This window comes from Bufo bufo, chromosome 2 (assembly GCF_905171765.1).
Source record: "Bufo bufo chromosome 2, aBufBuf1.1, whole genome shotgun sequence".
Lineage (NCBI taxonomy): Eukaryota > Metazoa > Chordata > Amphibia > Anura > Bufonidae > Bufo > Bufo bufo.
This window is the reverse complement of record NC_053390.1, coordinates 770755617-770778582: the sequence shown is the minus strand read 5'-3', so window position 1 is coordinate 770778582 and position 22966 is coordinate 770755617. Positions and strand designations below refer to the sequence as shown.

The window sequence follows — 22966 nt, the reverse complement described above, 5'->3', positions numbered from 1 at the left end:
ATGATTGAAGAAATGGTTTGGTCGTATCAGTGACGCTGCTCGGTAACTAAGGTGAATGAGGTCAGGATACAGAGGGAGCCGGGCAGTGCGGGCACCTGGGGCAAAGCCGGGGGGTGGCACATGAGGGTGAATCGGCCGCTCATGTGCCAGGCCCAGGAGGGTAGATGAGACAATAGTGGGGTGTGCGCACATGGTGCTAACGAAAACTGACCATAGCAACCAATCAGATCGATCCTTTGACTTTCCAAAGTAGCTGTGGAAAATGAAAGGTATAATCTGATTGGTTGCTATGGGCAACTAAGCCAGGTCTACTTTCCACCAGTTTTGATAAATCTCCCCTTTTGGTTTGTGACATTCTATAAGAATATAAGATATGTTATGTTATGATAATTTTATTTTTCAAAGGAGCTCTGACAAATGAAAGTTGGAATCTGATTGGTTGCTATGGGCAACTAAGTCAGTTTTTTCTTTGCATCAGTTTTGGTCACGTGATCGTAAAACTGACCTGAAAACGGACTGAAAATCTTCTCTATTCAAGTCTATGATTGCCTGGATGTGAGTCTCATAGACTTGCATTGAACAGGAGGCTTTCAGTCATACGCTGTGGGAATTGTCAGGTCAGTTCGCTGATTATGTGACCAAAAGGGGAACCCGGGGTGGCGGTATTACATAGAGGATGCACCTGGCGAGGAAACTCCCCATACCTCAGTTGACATGATGCCCGGTAATAATGGGCAAAAGAATAAAACACTGTGCAGGAGTATCATTATAAATGCTCCGATCAGAAGGGACTCAGGAAAGTCACTGTAGGGCCTTGTGCACACTGCCGTGTCCGTATTTCGGCCCTCCAAAAAATGGTTCCACAAAACGCAGATACCTTCCTCGTGCATTCCGTATTTTTCCCACTCCTATCAATAGAAAGGCAGTACGGACACGAATAGGAGCTGCTCTGTAATATGCAGAATGGCCACATGGCTCGCTCTGCAAAAAATCCGGAGGTGTGCACGGCCACATAGAAAATACCGAGTCAGAGTGATACATGCACGGCGCTAGTCGGATCTTTAAAGATGGCACCCACTTACGAGCAGAGCAGGTGTCATAGCCACCTGGTGCCTGGGGCTAATGTCTGCAGTCATCAATAACGCCAATCGCAGACATTTAACCCCTCGAATGGTCAAAATGTGACCACGGCATCTCAGAGCTAAAAAACTTGGGAGCATGTGGTCCCAGGGCGGAGTGATACGAGGCTGCCGCAGCCTGACCCTGCCTGTGGCCTCTATCGGAACATACCGTAGCGAAATTCTCACAGACTTCAACGCTAATGTCTTGGAGTCTATGACAGAAACGACTTGATGATCGCATGTTCAAGTTCCCTAGGAAAAATAAAAGTTTTAAAAAAAATTGAATTTTCAGTAAAATTAAAATAAACAATAAAAAATAAACATGATCGGCACCTGTACTATTAAAATATAAAAATATTACGAATGGCATAATGGAAAAAAAAAATTAAAATACGGTTCACCATTTTTGGTAGCTTGACCTCTCGAAATTGAGATAAAAAAAGCCTAACACTCCAAATGGTATCAATAAAAACGACAGATGAGTCCTCACACAGCTCTATAGACATAACAATTTAAAAGGTTATGGGGGTCAGAATAGAATGCAAAGAAAGAATTCGTTTTTTTTCAAAGTTTTTAATTTCATTTAAGTATTAAAACACAATAAAAACTACCATATTTTTCGCCCCATAAGACGCAGTCCCTGCTTCTTATGGGGTGAATACTAATGACGCTTCATTATGGAAGGGCTCATTAGTACCGGAGGACCGGAAGCGGTGAAGGCTCTGTACTCCCCGCTTCCTGGTCCTCGGCTGTGAAGGCTGCGCACAGCGTTGAGGGCGCTCTGTGACCTCAAGCTGTGTTCGCCGGTTCACAGCACAGCAGGAGGAAGAAGAGCACGGGCGGTGAGAAGCGGCGGCGGCCAGGAGCAGGGGAGGTAAGTGTTTTTTTTACTTTATGTAATCTGAGACAATGGGGGCTGATAAAAAGAGGCATGGGGGCTGATATGTGACTGGGGCTAGTCAAAGGAGGCATGGAGGGCTGATTTGAGACTGGGGGTCTGATCTGAGGTCTGAATGGGGTCTAATTTATATTAGGGCTCATATCTGATTGGGGGTCATTCACTTTGGGGTGTGAGCTGAGCTCTGATTGTGGGTCTGATCTGAGGTCTTATTCGGGTCTTATTAACATTGGGGATCTGATTGGAGCTGTGATCTGAGGTCTGATTAGCATTGGGGGTCGTATTGCTAGTCTGACCTGAGGTCTAATGAAAAATATTTTTTCTTATTATCCTCCTCTAAAACCTAGGGGGGTCTTATAGGGCGAAAACTACGGTATATAACTAAGGTATCATTGTAATCGCACTGAACTAGAGAATGAAGGGCGGTTTTATTGCATAGTGAACGGCAGGGGCGTCGCTAGGTTAAAACATTCGGGGCCTGGGCCCCGGATGTTTTGTCCCAGGCCCCGAATGTCCTGCCTGCCTGCTACATACAACTGTATTGCCGTACACAGAACGGCAATACAATTGAATCTAATACACTGGAAGAGCTGAAGGACCTGTGGAGACATCACAGGTCATGTGATCAGCAAAACAGGCTGTGATAGGATGACCTGGATGAATGTCACCATCATGTGACCAGTGCAGGATTGGACCGGAGTGAAGAGGAGAAGGAGCCTAATGGTGATGTCTGTACATGAGGAGAGGTAAGTGAAAGGGAGAGGCAGAGCAATGCTGGGAGTTGTAGTTATTTAACTGGGATGTATGTTAGGGGCTGAAGGGAGGGATGTTATTGACATGGAACTGTGTGCTTGAGGTGGCTGGGGGAGGGAGTGATGTTATTTACATGGGACTGTATGTTGATGGTGGGGGGGAATGATGTTTATGTACATGGGACTTAATGTTTAGGCTACGTTCACACTGCGTTTGGGGATCCGCTTGTGAGATCCGTTTCAAGGCTCTCACAAGCAGCCCCAAATGCATCAGTTTAAACCCCAGATGCATTCTGAATGGATTTGTTTCGGCTCCGTATGGCCTCCCCGTTCCGTTTTAGAGGGCGGACCCCAAAATGCTGCAAGCAGCGTTTTTGTGTCCGCATGCCCTTGCGGAGCCAAACGGATCCGTCCTGACTTACAATGTAATTGCGTTGACACAAAATGGTGCAATTGTAAACGGATCCGTCCCCCATTGACTTTCAATGTAAGTCAGGACGGATCCGTATTGGGACTTAGAAATTCAAATCTAATACAAACGAATCGGTCCTGAACGTATGCATTCGTTCGTATTATCGGTGCGGATCTGTCCTTTACAAGTACAGGACAGATCCGCACGAACGCAAGTGTGAAAGTAGCCTTAGGAGGTGATGTTTACATGGGACTGTGCGTTGGAGGCGGCTGGGGAGGAGGTGATGTTATTTACATGGGACTGTATGGTGGAGGGAGGATTATAACTGCAGGGGGCCTGCAGATCCAGGGGTCATTATAGGCGGTCTTATTACTACTGGGGCTCTATAGGAGGGTCTTATAGATCCGCCTTATTCTACTAAGCGCACTATGAGGGCCTGATTACTACTGAGGGGTCTGTAGGGAGCTTTTTGCCACTGGCGGAACAATAGGGGGCCTTATTTCTACTGGGGACTCTGTGAGGTATTATTAATATGGGAGGGGCTCTTCTAATAATGGGGGGCATTGTTTGAGGGAGCATTATCACGGTTGGGGCAGTGTTACTAATGAGGGCATTCTAGAAGGGGAATTACTATTGGTGGGACTATGAGGAGCACTATTACTATGGGGGGCAGTTTCTTCAGGATAGTATTCAGGGGTATTGGGCGGGAAGGCAGGGGCGTAACTAAAGGCTCATGGGCCCCGGTGCAAGAGTTCAGCTTGAGCCCCCCCCCCCCCCCCCCCCTTCCCCCCGTGCTTTGTTGTGTCTTCTTTTGCGGCACCAGTGTCTTTGGGCCCCTTCAGCTCCTGGGCCCGTAGCGACTGCTACCTCTGCTTGCACCCCCTATAGCTACACCCCTGGGGGGGGGGGGGGAAGCAGGCAGCAGGATAACACTGTGGGGACTCCAGTTGGGGGATAATGATAGAATGTGAGGAAGATAAGATGTCTGTGTGTCACACTCTGCAGAGACGAGGCGGCTGAGAGAAGTTGTCCAGACCGAGTGGAGAAGATGATGAGAGAGAAGATCTACAGAGAAGATGATGACAGAGAGGAGACGTCACCTGGAGGCCCTGGACGTGACAGGTAAGTGCTGCTGTATAGCAAGTACCGCAAAGTGCGGGGGGGGGGGCAACATATTTATTGGGGCTTGTGCCCTGGATTTTTTGAGACCCTAGCAACGCCCCTGGTGAACAGCGTTAAAAATGAAACCCTTTAAACTGTTGCATAATTGCATTTTTTTTCCAATTTCACCCCAGTTGTAATTTTTCCCACTACATTGTAAAGTAAAGGGTGCCATTAGAAAGTACAACTTGTCCTGCAAAAAGTAAGCCCTGCGGAGTTAGTCAAAAACGGAAATGCACAGGAAAGTGTAAACCAGGCACAGTGTCTTGTAGGACCAGCTCAGCTGAAGGTAATGTAATGATACCTTTCACTTAGCGATCTGTTACTTTATTCTGGAGAAAAAGTACTTTATATCCATATGCAAATAAGCAATTAAGTGCAGCGAGGGCGGGCCCAAGCTACTGTGTGCACCCGTGCTCCTCCTGCTTCCTCTGCCAGCCCCTCCCTCTCCTTGATTGACAGGGCCAGGTTTCTGCATAGTCATCCCTTCTGGCCCTTACAATCAAGAAGGAGAGGGAGGGGCTGGCAGAGGAAGCAGGAACGGCACGGGTGCACATAAGGCCTCTTTCACACGGGCGTTGCGGGAAAATGTGCGGGTGCGATGCGGGAACACCCGCGATTTTTCCGCGCGAGTGCAAAACATTGTAATGCGTTTTGCACTCGCGTGAGAAAAATCACGCATTTTGGTACCCAAACTCGAACTTCTTCACAGAAGTTCGGGCTTGGGATCGGTGTTCTTGTAGATTGTATTATTTTTCCCTTATAACATGTTATAAGGGGAAAATAATAGCATTCTGAATACAGAATTCATAGTAGGTGATCAATTGAGGGTTAAAAAAAAATTAACTCACCTTCTCCTCTTGTTCGCGTAGTTCCCGTCTCTTCTTTACTTCTTTAATGATGAGCTGTCGGTTAAAGGACCTGTGGTGACGTCAGATCACATGCTCCAATCACATGGTCCATCACCGTGGTGAGGGACCATGTGATTGGAGCATGTGATCTGACGTCACCACAGGTCCTAGCCGATAGTTCATCTTTTAAGAAGTAAAGAAGAGACCGGGAACTACGCGAACAAGAGGAGAAGGTGAGTTAATTTTTTAATTTTTTTCTAACCCTTAATTGATCACCTACTAAGCATTCTGTTTTCAGAATGCTATTATTTTCCCTTATAACCATGTATAAGGGAAAATATACAGTGAATAGACTGTCACCTAGCAACCATGCGTGAAAATCGCACTGCATCCGCACTTGCTTGCGGATGCTTGCGATTTTCACGCAACCCCATTCACTTCTATGCGGCCTGCGTTGCGTTAAAAACGCAGAATATAGAGCATGCTGCGATTTTCACGCAACGCACAAGTGATGCGTGAAAATCACCGCTCATGTGAACAGCCCCTTAGAAATGAATGGGTCGGTATTCAGTGCGGTTGCAATGCGTTCAACTCACGCATCGCATGCGCGCGGAATACTCGCCCGTGTGAAAGGGGCCTAAGGGACTGGGTCCATCCTCGGTGCACTTAGCTGCTTATTTAGTTTCTCCAGAATGAAGCAACGGATCAATAAGTGAAAGGTGTCATTACATTCAGCTGGGCTAACCCTACCTTGTGCCTGGTGACAGATTCCCGTGAGGGACCCGTACATGTTAAGATTATCCGAACCCAAGGATTTGGGCAGGACTGGCTGACTTTGCATGGGGGTGTCCCAGATCTCTGAATTCCACAGTTCCTCCCAATAACCATAGTCATTTCGCTGTCTGTTTTCGGATGATGTACGTTTCTCTGCTCTCACATAGTTTTCTGATGATTTCATCTTCAGAATTTGTTCCACGATTTCCCACCAGAGGGAACAGTGCGGCAGCTCCGGTCTGTTGTGGGTTATTATGGAGGCAGGAATGTGCTCGGCCTCAGGTTCTCAAACTCGAACATCAGGCCGCGGTATTACTAGAATATCGATTCAAATACACACGAAATTCTGCACTCGAGCTGCGCCTGTTGTGCATGTTCTTCTCAGCCTACTATAATGGGATTCTTCTAGAAAGGTAATGCAGGAGTCAGCAACCCCCAGCATTCCTGCAGTTGTGAGACTACAACTCCCAGCTAGAGTTGTCACCATAACAGAATTTTTCTGTTCGATTTCTAGACCAAAGTATGATAATACTCAATACCAATTCAATGGCATGCGAAATAAAAAAAATAAAAATAATATAAAGTCCACCTTAGGCTGAACTCACACGTCCGTGGAACACGGTCCCTGAGATATCGGACCGGCATCCTGCTTAGGCAGGAGCGCGTGGCATCATTGGTTGCTATGACGCCGTGCGCTTCGTGCCGCCGCTGCTGTACAGTAATACACTCGTATAGATTATACAAGTGTATTACTGTACTGCGGAGGTGGCACAAAGCGCACGGCGTCATAGCAACCAATGCTATAACTCTTCATGGAGGAGGACTCGGCAGTGGGCACTGGCCACCACAGAGGGGCAGCTCCTACAGAGGTTTTTGGTTCTGCAGCAGTATATCGTGCTGCAGTGAGCTAAATAAAAAAAATTGCAGCATGATATACCGCTCCCTCTATGGTATTTCTGGCTCCGCCTACTCATGTTGGCCCCACCTTCTCTCAATCTGGACCAGCCCACAACATAGGGCCAATTTTAGTTTTTTTTCCAGGGCCACTCTATATTCCCAATCCGCCCCTTATAGTGAAGATCCATGACCTACACACACATCCCATACCGGACATCGATGATGCAGGTCAGTATAGGGTGTTTTTTATACTAAGACATTTAGTTGCACCAACTCCATTTGATAAGATGACATAAAAAAAAACTTTTGGATTCAGCAGTCCAACAGATAAGGCATGGGTATTGTCCCCTAGTAAGTCACAGGCAGATTTCTGATGACCGTCCCATATTGGACTGTCTGATCCGGGGTCGCAGGTGTCTCGGTATCTCCTCCCCATCATCTAGACCTAGCGTATGTCATCTCTACCTCCAAGTCACGTCATAGAGCAGATCATACAGAATGTAGCTGCTAATTAGATGAATGGCGACGTTGGACCGCATGAAGACCACCCCACCTCTAATGTGCAGAACCAAGCTCCTGTGCTGCCAGAACTAGAGGGGGCAGCACGTCCTGACACTTGTGGTCTCTGAACATCCGGAGCCGCATAAGTCTATGTGCAGGGCAGATCTGAGCAAAATGTCAGACCCCACCGTCCCAGCCACCCCTATAACCTGCAATAGCACCATATTGCGGCACAGGTCACACACACATAGACAAGGGTTCCCCCTGGGGCGCGGGGTCTAGCCGAGCAGGGCCCGCATTCATTGACTCGTCTGCTGCTATGTTATTTATGACTGTTTGTACATGAACCCCTGAACTGTAAAGCGCTGCGGAATATGTCGGTGCTATATAAATAAAGATTATTATTATTATTTTAGCTGCCTTGCCTCCCAAGACACCAGTCAGCCGCTCTGAGACTGTTTATGAGCCCACGGAGGAGGCCACCTACAAGTCGACGTCTTGGGCCATGTGAGGGTTTCTCCATCCGTCCAGCAGCTCACTGCACTTTCTTCTGCTCCACTGCCACAGACCTGGATCCGCTGATGAGAACATGACATGCACCGCGTTTGGCGCCCGCCGAGTTCTCTATTCGGTACTGCTACTAAGCTGCACTATTGCATGTATGGAAATGCTGACAATGTCAGTATCGAACCGAACCAGGTATCAAAGTATTGAAATGATTGATCTTTTGATGCTCCCAGAAGTCTCCATTCGCTTTGATGGAAGTTCCGAGGACAGCCAAGCATGTGTACATACTGGGGGTTGTTTCACCAGGAGTGCCGATGTTTGCCGATCCCAGCAGTCACATGGACATACGTCACATCAGCGCTGCAGCTAAGTAGACAAAGGCCACCTGAGTGTCAACCCGGGAGCGGTGGGGGAATTTAGTAACATTGGGTAATGTTATTTTATCACATTGCTATTTTCCCTTTTAATGCCGGACAGTCCCAACGGCACAACCCCCGTCTTTTTAGACATCATAAATGACTCAGATATACCAGTTGTATAGTGGTATCTCACTCTCTATTGACATATATATGTACATACACATATAATGCATTCGGAAAGTCTTAATTGTCATGTTTTGTTATGTTGCGGCCTTGTGCTAAAATAAAATAAAAAATACAAGTTTTTCCCCATCATTCTGCACTCAGTACCCCATAATAAGAAACCTAAAAAAGAATTTTAGAAATGTTTACAAATTAATAAGGAAAAACTAAAATCAGATTTTGACATTGACATAAGTATTCATACCCTTTTACCCAGAACTTAGTTGAAGCCCCTTTGGCAGCGATTACAGCCTCCAGTCTTCTTGGGTATGATGCCACAAGGTTTGTACAAAAGGATTTAGGGATTTTCTGCCATTCTTCACTGCAGATCCTCTCAAGCTCTGGTAGATTGGATGGGGACGGTCGGTTTACAGCCATTTTCAGGTCTCTCCAGAGATGTTCGATTGGGTTCAAGTCAGAGCTCTGGCTGGGCCACTCAAGAACATTCACAGAGTTGTCCCCAAACCACTCCTGTGTTGACTTGGCTGTGGGCTTAGGGCAGGGGTGCACAACCATTTCTGGTTGGGGGCCACATTGTCAGCCTGAACCAATTCCAAGGGCCGAAAATTAAACTTAGCTGAGGCAGGAAGCCAGAAGAAACTGGTCTCTTTTGTCAAAGTGTTGGTGTGGCACCATGGATGATCTAGTCTAATGCATCAGGAATTGGTGGGTGGAAATCCTAGCTGATTCATCTTTACAAAGGTCAGTCTCTCCATATTTTGGGTGGACAGGCGAGTTCTTCTTGGGGTAACTATGTCCCCTGCTGCACTAAACACCCGCTCTTATGCCACACTACTGGCCGGGCAGGACCGCTTTTCCAGGGTAAACTCAGCCAGTTGCGGCCAAAAATCCAGTTTGGCTGTCCAGTAGTCCAGCGGATCTTCAATGTGGGTTGGCAGAGTGCTGTCCAAGTACGCCACCACCTGCTGGTTCAGGTACTGGTCCAGGTCTAGATGCTGCTGCTGGTGAGTAGTTTCTTCACTATGCGGGTGAAGAAAGCTGCTCATCAGCGACTCTAGACTGATGGAGCTGGTACTGCTCCTGCCACCCCACCCCTCCCCAGCAGCCATGTCAGTGGAACGTGAGCGCAGAGGGCCACCCCGGTCAGACCTGCGAGAGGATGGACGATGGCGCAGATAGGCAGCGGCCAACTACTGCAAAGAATGTCTCTATAGTAGTTCAGTTTGTCCTCCCTCTCAGCGGGTGTAAAAAAGGCCCCCACTTTGGACTGGTAGCGAGGGTCCAACAAGGTGGAGAGCCAGAAGTCATCCCTCTGCCGAATGGTGACAATTCGACTATCACTACCAAAGCAAGTGAGCATGCAGTGGGCCATTTGCGCAAGTGACTCGGAGGGACTCCCTGCCTCCATCTCCACTGCATACTGCCACGGTGTGCCTGGGTCATCTGCCTCGTCCTCCTCATCTCCCTCTTGCTCCTCCGGCTGCTCCTCCTCTCCTGTCATCTGTGTAGAAAAACCACCCATTTCGCTACACATTGCTTTTGCTCCAATGTCCTCTTCCTCCTCCATTTCAGTCCCCACATTTTGGGTAATGCCATTCTGCTACTGCAGCTCAAGGAGGGTGTGCTTCGCGGTGTACGAGTGGCGGAAATGCATCCAAAGTTACCTGGCCATTTTTATGATGTCTTGTAGATGGGTGGAAGACTTCAATAAACACTTGACAACCAGATTGAACACGTGTGCCATGCAGGGTGCATGGCTCAGCCCTCCTTGACGCAGCGCCGACACAATGTTCTTCCCGTTGTCGGTCACCATGGTTCCAATTTTCAGTTGTCGTGGAGAAAGCGAGGATTCGAGTTCTTGCTGAAGGACACGGAGCAGTTCCTCCTCTGTGTGACTCCGTTCGCCAAGGCAAATGAGGCGCAGAGCAGCGTGACACCGCCGTGCCCTGCACATGTGGTATGCTGGAGGGGTACTGTGAATTGTCCCTGCAGTGGAGGATAAGGAGGCAGAGGTGGACATTGTCGCTGGACCAATGGCGTGGCAACGTGGAGGCGGAAGCGGCATCACCTGGCCAAGTTGCTGGTGTGGCTGTGCAGAAACCACATTCACCCAGTGGGCCGTAAAGAACATGTACTGTCCCTGACCATAGTTACAGCTCCACACGTCGGCACTGCCGTGCACTTTGGAAGACACCGACAGGCTCAAGGACTGGCCCACCTTCTGTTCTACATATTTGTGCAGGGCTGGTACTGCCTTTTTGGCAAAGAAATGACGGCTTGGGACTCTCCACCTCGGCTTGGCACAAGCCATCAGTTCTCTGAAAGGTGCAGAGTCCACCACTTGAAAATGGAGGGACTGCAGCACCAGCAACTTGGACAGGAGCACATTCAGCTTTTGCGCCATTGGATGAGTGCACGCATACTGTTGTCTCTTGGCAATCGCGTCTGTGATCGATTGCTGACAGAATGAGTGACGAGGAGGAGGAGCAGGAGCATCTGGAACAGCAGATGATGGGAATGCAGACAGCTCCCTTCTGCTGAGGTGGTGGAGCCTTGACTGCCTGAAACCAGGTGCGTGCCACTGGGTGATGCAGCAGTTGCTGCAGCAGGCTGGACCACCACATCGGAGCCACGGTTCTCCCAGGCCACTGTATGGCGACGCTGCATATGTTGACGCAGGGCCGTAGTGCCAACATTGGCACCCTGGCCACGCTTCACCTTCTGCCCACAGATTCTAAATATGGCCACGTTCACCTCCTCCAGCGGCTTAAGAAATAACTGCCACACCGCCGAGTAGATGATTTTACCACCAACACTATGCACTGACTGAATGCTACCGCCGCTGCCTCTGTGAACCCCTGCACCGGTTCTTCCCAAGCAGGTAGGCTCCAGCGAAGCGGGTGGTCTACCCCTGGCACGTTTGGCTCTCGACCTCCCACTGCTGCCACCCTGATGACTCCCAGCTACGCTAGCGACTTGCTGGCTCCGCCGCTGCCTCACGGGCAAGCTGCCACTCTCTTCTCCCGATGATAAAGCTCCTTTATCAACTGGCTCCCAAGTGCGATCAGCTACTACATCATCATCAAGTATTGTCTGCACGTCACTGATGTCCTCCTCAACCGTCTCTGGGTCAGGAGCCTGACCGTTCGCAACACCAGCTCCCACGCCACTCTCCTCATTACTACTTTCCCGCCTAGCGAAGGAAGCGGCGGATGTCTCCTCCAGATCTCTGCTGGGCAGTAGCTGCTGAATGTCCTCTAGTGCCTCGTCCTCGCTGTATAGTGGAGCTCAGCCCACAGCATACAATACTTCTGTGGCTCTGGTAACCGAAAAGGACAGAGGCAGGTTGAGGACAGGTGAGGGGGCGCAGGGCCTGCTCCAGGGCCATGCCAACTAAGGGTTGTGTCTGACGAACCCACTGACTCTTGGCTGGGGGTGTCTGATGTCACTTGTGACGAAGTCAAAAATCAAGTCAACCACTCAAACCGCTGGGTTGATGGTCACGACACGACCGCTAGCTGAGAATGGGAGCTCAGGCCTCTCGACGTGACCCCTGCTGCCAAGGCCCCTTACTCTGCTGCGACCTCTGCCTGCGCCAGAAACATTTAGTCCTCTGCCACTCTCCTGTGCAGGGCCTGGCACTTCTCTGCCTGACATACTGTTAGAGCGGCAAATGTATTTTTTCTTTTTCCGCTAAAACACTTCACAAAAGCCTTTACTACATATAAGTACACCGCAGAGCGGCAAATGTATTTTTTCTTTTTGCTCTAATATACGTCACAAAAGGCTTTACAAGAAAAAACTACACCGCTGAGAGGCAAATATCTTTTTTCTTTTTCCGCTAAAACACCCCACAAAAGCCTTTACTACAGATAAGTGCACCGCACAAGGGCAAATAAGACATACAAATATTTCCTTGTAATAGCCCCTGTTAATGGCTGTATCAAACAGCACTTGCACCCCAATAACAAGAACGGTTTGCTGGAATTACAGAGCTGTATAATGGCAATTTGGATCCCCAGTCAGTGCAGCAAGGTGTAATCGGATTGTTCCTATTACCCAGACTGTCGCCTCCCCTACTGAACCTTGTTCTACATAAATGCTGTGGAATGATTCCTCCCTATCCTTTCCCTACACCCTGAATAATCTTTCCCTGCACTTGTAAATCGTTTTTGTTTTTTTTAGCACAATGATGTTTTTTCTATCACTGTCCCTAGCGCCTGCAGACACGTCTCTCCCTGCACCAAGTACGCTGGTGAATGGAGGAATCTAAGATGGCTGCGCTATTTATAGGGCTGTGACATCACAGAGCTGGCTGCTGATTGCCTGCATGTATGTCAGTATGGGTGATCCCGCCTTCCCAGACTTCCTTTCTCCATGTCCTTTCTCCATGTCCTGCAGCAGCCATTTTAGGAAAAATGCGATTCGTTACTACGAAGCGCGAGGAAATTCACATTCGGTGCGAATCAAATTTTTCCTGAAATTCGTAACAAGTTCCACTTCGTCAACTTCGATTCGCTCATCTCTACAGACTTCGTTTGTATTTTGCGGATCTGTGGTTTGCAGACTGCAAAACGGACACAGTCGTGTGCATGAAGCCTCAGGTCTACGTAATTTATATTGCACAGTAAACAGCGAAAAAATTAAATTGCAGTTTTGCCCTTTCTTTTTTTACTATTGCCCCTCTCGAAAGAAGTGTTCCAGCATGTTATATGTACTCCAAGATGGTTCAATTAAAATAATATTACTGGTCCTGCAGAAAAATGCAATCATACAATAAAAAATGATGGCTCTTGGCAGGCGGAGATAAAAATAAAAAAATAATGTATCCTTAAAGAGGTTATGCTAATATTAAAGGTTATTTTACTATAATTCAGCATGAAAAAGTAGTTATTTTTATATTTTTTCTGTTTCTGCTCCAGTTCTTTTTACTTCATTATATTGGCATCTCCCTGATGTTTAACCTGTATAGTACTGTACACGTCCTCCTACTGAGGTGGTCGCACATGCTCAGTTCCATCCTTCAACTGCCACCAGCCATGTCTACTGTTACAGTGAAACGCCTGCTGAGAAAGGACGCGCTTCCTGACCTGTGATAGGTAGAGAGCTGCAGCGGAAAGGACACTCCCCATGAGAAAGGACACGCTCCCTGAGCTGCCAGCCTGAACAGAATCTAGCAACGCAATTGGAGCAATAAATGGGGAGATCTTTGGGTCCAGGTACAGGGCTGGTTCTAGCTTTGCTAGAAAGAGATTGTCATGTACTATATGATGTCCGATTTTCATTTTTTACATCAATCACGGGATAACCCCTTTAATAGGTTAATTAACCCTAACGTGACTGCCTTGTATAAATGCAGCGTATATGCTATTTTGTTACATTTCCTATAAATTGAGTGCATAATATTACATTATTGTCATAGTAACATTCCTGTGTAGGTGTCATACTGTGCAAAAATAATACAATGGTCAGCGCCACAGCTGCATTCGTTTACCATTACTACGGATTTAACCGCGCGTGGGTGTGCTCATGCCATCGTCTATGGAACCACAACCCCCTTTACCATGGATATCGATGGTGCTGTGTATTTAGCGTTCCTGCAGGGAATTGCCGCAATCTGTATATTTTTTTTTTATACCAAGGGACAGAACAAGTAAATAATTTTTCCATTTCTAGGCGTCACAGGTTCACATCATTTTATATGCCGGCTGGCCATTCAGGCTGCACTTCTCACTTCCAACTTCTGTAGTGCTTTGGGCAGACCTTTTCAGCTCGTTCACGAGGCCCCAAGGTATTTTCTGCTCAGCCTCTTTTCCCACTTCATAAAACAAAATTGAAAGAAGAATTAGCTACACAGGACCATCACCACTAGGAATATATTTTCTGCAAAATTGGTAGTTCACATGAAACAACCCTCACAGTCAGATCTCTAAATTGCATTCCAGGTAATATTGCTGTGTTAACATTTATACGTACAGCTGAATGAAATTCTAGTAATTCGGCTGTCATAAAACCAGCAGTACATATTAATAATTTCAAGCATTTTCTTGGACTCTTCTGGTTCCAAATACTTAAGGGAGGTGCGCGCAGGTCTTTTTGAAACCCTTTGCCAGGCAACTACAGTGCTTGGAAAATAGTGATTTATCTACTAAAGTAACCATTTTATGTACTGTACATTAGAATATAATTTTTACATGTATATATTGAGCCCTGGTCTTTCAGACACAAGATTTCTTTAAAAGCAGTTAAGAAGCAGCAGTTTTATATTAAAGGAAGGCAATGTTAGGCCAAGTCATTTAAATAAAGGAACACTAAGGGCTGTTTCACACGAGCGGATGCCGTGCGTGTCATCCGCAGCGTGAATGACAGCCAAGCCCCGCACTGGACAGCAGAGACTGATAACGCTCGGTGCCTCTCTGATCTTTTTACTACAAAATCACGGTGAGATAAAGTTGTCACCGTGATTTTGTAGTTAAAAGATCACAGAGAGGCAATGAGCGTTATCAGTCTCTGCTGTCCAGTGCGGGGCTTGGCTGTCATTCACGCTGCGGATGACACGCACGGCATCCGCTCGTGTGAAACAGCCCTAAGGGTAGAAAATATACCAAAATACAAAGATTTCAGCGATTCCTCCTTTTAATCTCCTCCTCTCCTATGATTCTGATATGACAATTCTGAAGAGATCAGCCATTATTCTCACAATCCTGTGTCCGGCTGTAAGGCAACTGGCTGCAGAAGAAGCCCTCCGCCACTACTCTATCTTCAACAGGAGACCAGAAACGCAAAGCCTTGGCCCTTTGGTTAGGTCTCACCCCTCAACATTAGGAAGATATTCAAACTTGTGTTTGGCAAGATTTCTACAAGAATGTCTTGAGAGCAGACTGACAAAGAGCAGGGGCAAGTCTTTGTTCAGTTTAATCTTTCACTTCTAGGTTTAGTGTTTTCAAAATATGTAATGTAGTAAAAGGGGTTGTCCAAAATTTAAAACATTCAAAAAGTTTACAGGTTGGTCGGACAGTATTTAAAGGGCATCTGTCACAGATTTGTACCTATGACACTGGCTGACCTGTTACATGGGCGCTTGGCAGCTGAAGACATCTGTGTTGGTCCCATGTTCATATGTGTCCGCATTACTGAGAAATATGATGTTTTAACATATGCAAATGAGCCTCTAGGAGCAACATGCCTTTACTTCTCAATTAGAGATTTGTTGTTTTTTTCTCAGAATTTCAGCCAGAAATGCACTGTAACCACCATATACAACATTTGCTGCCTTCCTTCCTTAAATAAGGGCAATAATTGCCATCTGTTTTTCAAAGAATGAATGACTTCACTCATTGAACTCCACACTGCTATTATTTTGAACATGCCCCTTTAAATAAGTGATTGAATAACAGAGAATCAGCAGCATGCATTTCATGACTGTTGGGTCTGTTGGGTATCTATTACTCTACTACACCTGCTAGTAAATTATTTGCCATGTAGAAATATCATTTCTACCAAAAACAGTGATTGATCAGGTTAGAGATGTCTGACTGCTATTATTTTGAACGCAACTGTAAATAATCCCATTAACCAGAATGTCTCTAACCGGAAGAAAGGCCAGTGACTTGTCACTGGCCTTTCTTCCGGTTAGAGAGATTCTGGTTAATGGGATTATTTATGTACACTGCATGATATGGAATCTGATAGAATAGAGCTCTTGATCCATTTTCTTCTATGTTTATGTCCTCCCGTATTTAATGTTAAGATTGCCTCAGTTTTTGGGTAGAGGGCAATTTTGCCCTTAACCAATATGGCGCTAGCAGCATCTTTCGGCCGTGTACATGGCGACCCTAATCGAGGGGGAAGATGACTCATAGCGCTATGTGGCATGCTGTGCTCTTTTCTTGTATTTCTCCCCTTGTGTGTTTCAGAGGGAGGAGGGGTCTCCTTGGAATACCTGTTCGGGCATGCGCCCCTAATGAGGATGCAGAGTTCATGTGGATGACAATGGGTCATGTGACGAGTGGTCGCGTGACCTCACGAGGGTGGATTTTATACTTGTCGCAGTACTGTCTTGCACTACTACCACTGCATGTATTTGGTTATATTATGTATTGATTCTTTTCTCTTTTTAAAACAATAAAGAATGAATTTATATTATATGTGTGGAGTAATATTTTTGGTGTACTACTTCCGCAGCAATATGCCAATTACGCGGACGTCTTTAGTAAAAAAGACGCCGAGACTCTGCCTCCTCATCGTCCCTATGACTGTCCGATTGACCTTCTGCCTGGTACCACTCCTCCTCGTGGTTGAGTCTACCTACTCTCACTTCTAGAGACTTAGGCGATGACTGACTACATCAAAGAGAATCTTGAGATGGGGTTTATTCGGAAATCCACTTCACCAGCCGGGGCCGGGTTCTTCTTCGTGCAGAAGAAAGATGGATCCTTGTGGCCCTGTATAGATTATCGAGGTCTGAATAAGATCACGCTTAAAAACCGATACCCTCTTCCGCTGATCTCTGAACTCTTTGACAGAATCCGGGGAGCTAAAGTCTTCACCAAACTCGACCTGCGTGGTGCATATAACCTTGTCCGCATTCGAAAAGGTGATGAGTGGAAGACCGCATTCAACACTCGTGATGGACACTATGGGCCAGATTTATCATTAGCTCAGGTCAGAATAATGGAGTGAAAAAGTCCCAAAAAAAGTCCCAAACGCTAAAACTGCGCACAAATTTGCGACTTTTTTCTGCTCTGCACTATGCTCGCCAGTTTTCTGAAAGTGGGCGTGTTTTCTTATGTAAATGAATCTCTAGACAGATTTACTATTGGGACTATATAAAAAGTCGCAAAAAAGTCTAAATTTCACTCCAGTGAGGACCATGCTTATCTTATGAGATTTTTTAATAGAACATGCAACTTTTTCATAAAAACGTGCGACTTTTTCGTAAAGATGTGCGACTTTTGTAAAGCTGCTTACTGACGGATAAACTGCTACCGTCAAACCACATTTATTACAAATATCTGACTTGGCTAAAACTGACTTTAGCCATATGTTAAAGTGGAGTGAGCTGTCAGAGTAATGATAAATCTGGCCCCATGAGTATCTTGTCATGCACTTCGGTCTATGCAATTCTCCTGCAGTATTCCAAGAGCAAGTTAATGAATGATGTCTTCCGGGACCTGCTCTATACCTGCGTGATTGTGTATCCGTATGATATATTGGTCTTCTCTCCAGACTTGACCACTCACCGAAGGCATGTACGGCTAGTCTTACAGCGCTTGAGGGAAAATAGACTCTATGCCAAACTCGAGAAATGCACCTTTGAAAGAACGACAGTACCATTTCTCAGATACATCATCTCAGATGCTGGATTACAGATGGATCCTGAAAAACTGAATGTGGTAAAGAACTGGCCTCGTCCACAGGGTCTGCGTGCTATACAGCACTTCCTAGAATTCACCAATTTCTATCGGCAGTTTATTCCGAACTTCTCCTCCCTAACGTCTCCGATATCCGCTCTTACTAAAAAAGGGGTAAATGCCAAAGACTGGCCTCCTGTGGCAGAGGCCGCTTTCATCCAATTAAAAAGATCCTTTGCATCTGCACCTGTCCTGCAACATCCCGATGTCTCCCGACAATTCTTGTTAGAAGTGCACGCCTCCTCCATAGGAGCCGGTGCGGTCCTAATACAAAAGAATTCAAGGGGCAAGATGTTCACCTGTGGATTCTCCTCCAAGCTCTTCTCTCCCGCCGAGAGGAATTACTGTATAGGGGACAGGGAGCTTCTGACCATAAGACTTGCCTTGGAGGAGTGGCGTTATCTATTGGAGGGAGCCCAGCATCTGGTAAAAAATTTTAGCGACCACAAGAATCTCACGTACCTGCAGACAGCTCAGCGTCTGAACCCCTGCCAAGCCAGGTGGGCACTTTTCTTCTCCCGTTTTAACTTTGAGTTACACTTCCGCACGGCTGAGAAAAATATAAAGGCGGATGCTCTGTCCCGATCTTTGGATTTTTCTGACCAACAGGAGGAGCCTCAATACATGATAGATCCTGCTCGCTTCATCACGGTGGCTCCCGTCCTGGTAAGAGACATTCCTACCAGGAGAACATTTGTACCCGCTGCCAAAAGGAAATGTATCCTGTCGTGGGGGCACAACTCCAAACTGGCTGGTCATCCTGGGATCCGCAAGACCACAGAACTAGTGTCTCGCCACTACTGGTGGCCCACATTGTTCAAAGACCTATATGACTATGTTTATGCTTGCGCTATCTGTGCTCCAATTTTTTTTTCCAGGAGCAAACCACCAGGCCTGTTGCTACCCCTACCTGTTCCTGATGTTCCATGGCAACATATTGCCATGGACTTTATTACAGATCTGCCTTCTTCAGCTGAATGTACCGTGATTTGGGTAGTGGTGGACCGCTTCTCCAAGATGGCGCACTTCGTTCCATTGCCATTGCCCTCGGCTGCGGAACTTTCCAAGCTGTTCATAAAACTTATATTTCGGCTACATAGTTTGCCTGGGCATATTGTTTCCGATCGAGGAGTCCAGTTTAGAATCCAAGCTCTGGAGAGCCCTCTGTCATCTGCTAGAAATTGACCTGGACTTTTCTTCCGGTTATCACCCCCAAACCAACAGACAAGTAGAGCGGGTCAACCAGATTTTGGAGAACTATCTGTGACATTTTGTTTCTACGCAACATGACAACTGGGTATCACTGCTACCTTGAGCAGAATTCTCCTACAACCACACTAGTGAGTCTACTAGATCCTCGCCATTCTTTGTTGTCTATGGTCAACACCCTCGTACTCCTCTTCCTGTTCATGCATCTTCCTGGGTACTAGCTACAGACTCTTCCTTTAGAGATTTTTTGAAGATTTGGAGTGACACCAAGGTCTGTATCGAAAAAGCGGTGATCCGCATGAAGACCAATGGAGACAAGAGAAGAAGGAAACCACCCCAGTTCTTGTCTGGGGAGAAGGTATGGCTTTCCTCCAAAAACATCAGCTTAAGAGTCCCCAGTTTTAAGTTTGCTCCTAAATTCCTTGGACTCTTTGAAGTGTTGAAGAGGATCAACGAGGTGACGTACAAGTTACGTCTGCCTTCCTCTCTGCGCATTCTCAATGCCTTCCACGTATCTTTGCTTAAACCAGTGGTCCTTAACCGTTTCTCAAAGGCTCCTTCTACTCCTACTCCAGTGTCTGAAAATACTGACTAGGTCTTTGAAGTCAAGGACATCCTGGATGTCAAGAAGCGGGGCAAGAAGACCTATTATCTTGTGGACTGAAAAGGATTTGGTCCAGAAGAGAGGTCCTGGGAGCCGCAGGAGAACATTCATGCTCCGGATCTTATCAAGCGCTTTCTGTCTCGCCATGGACTTAAGAAGAGGGGGCGTAAGGGGAGGGTACTGTAACAGCATCCTCTGTGCGATGCTGTCCCTCTGCTTACCACCGCGGTTCCGGGCACCGTGCTCATCTGTGATCGTGGTCTGTGGTTCCCTGTTTCTGCTGCAGCTTTGGGTTCTGCCTGTATGGTTAGTATTACCTTTGACGATTTCGCTCCACAACTTCCATTCAACCTGAACACTACACGGCTTCGGTTGGGGCAGTACGCATCACTCCCTGGGTGGGGCTGAGTTGTGTCAGGTGATCTCATTAACCTATCCTGGCTCTCCTGCAGGTACTTTAGTAGCTCAACCCTCTAGCCAGACGCCTGTGTCAAGGTCCTAATCTTGTGCTAAAGAGCTTGCTTACCACTCGTATTCCTGACTTCGTTCTTCGTTCCTCCTATCCCAGCCTGCTTGCATCGCCTCTCCTGTTGCCAATCTGGATTGTCTGACCTTGCTCCTGTGCCGCCTGCCTTGACCCTTTGCTCGTCCTGACTACGTCTCTTCATCATCCACCGGTTCCTGTCTTGTTGCTCCTGGTCACGACCCTGCCTGGTTTACTACGTGATGTACTGTCGGTACCTTAGCAGGTACCTCCTGGTCTGCCTGGACCAGCTGTCACTGACTGGTTTACGCTCCAGAGTAGCCCCTGACAACTACCGACGGTTAAGCCTATAATCACCATCTGAGGCTCTAGTGAAATCCAGGTAGTTGCTTAGACATGCCCCTCTGGAGTATTGCTAGTTAGTGGCACAGTGGGTTCACATCCGCTGTTCCGTGATACTGGAATGGGTGGACTACAGTATACAGAAAGATTATCAAAATTAGGGTTATTTAGTTTAGAAAAAAAGACGAAATGATGTATAAATATGTCAGGAGTCAGTAATCTAAAAATGCTGCGGTTTTCACACTGGCCACTAAGCCTCATTGTATGCTGATACTTCCTGTTCTGTGGTGATCACTTCTCAGCAGTCATCTCATTTTCACCACAGGCGGGATAACAGTTATAGATAACACCTATATAGAAATAACATAGGATCCACCATTCACAATATGTGATCAACATAGTTTATCTATCCCTTTCCTGCCCAATGGCCTGTTCACAGGTCACAAAGCATGCCTAAGCCTAGAAGTCCAGTCTATTGTATCTATGGCGGCTGCTGGGAAGCATATCTCTAAATGCTGTTAACTAACGCTTAGTCAAGATGGCCGCCCCCCTATAATCATGTTCAGAAAACAGAATAAATAAATCTGCAATCAGAAAATAAAAACAGGTTAGGCTACTTTCACACTGGCGTTTTGAATTCTGTTTGTGAGATCCGTTTCAGGGATCTCAAAAACGGTTCAGTTCAGACCCAATGCATTCTGAATGGATAAGGATCCGTTCAGAATGCATCAGTTTGCCTCCATTCCGCTCTGAAGGCGGACACCAAAACGCTGCTTGAAGCGTTTTGATGTCCGCCTGGCGATGCGGAGCCAAACGGATCCGTCCTGACTTACAATGTAAGTCAAAGGGGACGGATCCGTTTACATTGACACAATATGGTGCAGTTGAAAACGGATCCGTCCCCCATTGACTTTCAATGTAAGTCAGGACGGATCCGTTTTGACTTACTTTTTTTAAAAAGAATAATGCAAACTGATCCGTTCTGAACGGATACAAGCGTTTGCATTATAGGTGCGGATTCGTCTGTGCAGATACCAGACGGATCCGCACCTAACGCAGGTGTGAAAGTAGCCTTAGAAAAAAGGAGCTGTGTTGCATTGGTTTTAATAGAAATAAGCATAGTTGGTTGGCCTTGAATGTAACTACATAAGGTAAAACAAGACATTTTAAATGGGAGTCTGTCAGCAGTTGTCACTTCAAAACTGATGACAACGCTAGGTAGGAGTCAAGAAGAGCACTACAGACATCTTTTAGGGAACATTTATTATCAAGAATAGTATGAATATGAACTTTTATTTTGCCATGTTTGGCTCCTGCAAATGTCCAGGAGGCAGTGCTTCACTGTGAAGTGTCCTCCGCTCTCTGCAGCCCTTATCCTCTGCTCCGAGTGACAGCAATAGTATCCAACCAGGAGAAGACAGAGACCTCTGCCTCCACAGCACTTGCAGGAGCAGAATCTGGCAGAATAGAACTTAAAGGGATAATCCCATGATTAATGTAAAAACTGAAATTCATACATGTTCTAGTACATCCCAACCATCCCTGTACCCAACATGGAACCAGAGATCTCCCCATTCATTGCTCCAATTGTTCTAGATTTATTTCAAACTGGCAGCTCAGTGGATATATCCTTTCTCAGGGGGCATGTCCTTTCTGCTGTAGCTAGTGGCAGTTGAAGGATAGAACCAGGGCTGGTACAAGGTCCACCACCAACAGAGGCTGAGCTGCCCAAGTGCAACCCCCCCGCCATTTAGATATGTATGTTTGTTATTAATCAGACATCCACCCCAACCCACCCAATTTATTTCAGTAATGCAACTTAAAAGGTGAAACTAACAGATGAGACTCATTACATGCAAAGCGAGATATTTCAAGCCTTTATTTGTTATAATTTGGATGATTATGGCTTATAGCTAATGAAACCCCAAAGTTACAATTTTGAGGTACCCTTTGCTCAGGGGGTATGGATTAATTAGCTGACTAGAGTGGGACACTTTGAGCCTAGAATATTGAACCTTTTCACAAAATTCTAATTTTAAGCTGCAATAATGCAATTCTTTTTACTTTGCATTACTGAAATAAATGGAGTTTTGCACAATATTCAAATTTTTCGTGTTTCACCTGTATGTTGGTTTAGTGTGGTGGTGCAGGAAATAATGAGGCCAGGACAACAGCAGAATGGTTCTTTACTGAAGAATAAAGTTCAGATGCATTAGTCACAGTTCTCAGCATGCATGGACTGGCAATTCATACTCAATGTGCATATGCTCGACAGGTCACAGATTACACAGCTGCAGTAGTAGATAACAATTCTAGGTCTTTCTCTGAAGCTATATTCCTGACTGAACTTTTCTCTCAAGCCTAAGGATCCAGACATATAGGTGCAACAATTCTCACTGTGCAACCACGGGGCAGACTCTTGCATCAGAATAAGGTCTGCACCTATTTTACAGGTTGCTATATTAATAATAAATGTTTCCACAATGTCCTCAGTGGGA

At 46.4% G+C, this 22966-nt stretch overlaps 2 long non-coding RNA genes across 2 annotated transcripts; one reads left to right on the top strand and one right to left on the bottom strand.

Annotated features, from left to right (window-relative positions):
• The first annotated feature begins 5833 nt into the window (after window positions 1-5833).
• LOC120990343 lies at window positions 5834-12462 on the top strand. The gene is made up of 3 exons (XR_005776406.1): window positions 5834-5914; window positions 6137-6213; window positions 12452-12462. It is a non-coding gene; the product is annotated as an uncharacterized LOC120990343 (long non-coding RNA).
• Window positions 12463-17694: 5232 nt separating this feature from the next.
• On the bottom strand, window positions 17695-19382 carry LOC120990344. The gene is made up of 3 exons (XR_005776407.1): window positions 19264-19382; window positions 17913-17914; window positions 17695-17819 (listed from the first exon to the last, which is right to left on the bottom strand). It is a non-coding gene; the product is annotated as an uncharacterized LOC120990344 (long non-coding RNA).
• Window positions 19383-22966: the final 3584 nt, after the last annotated feature.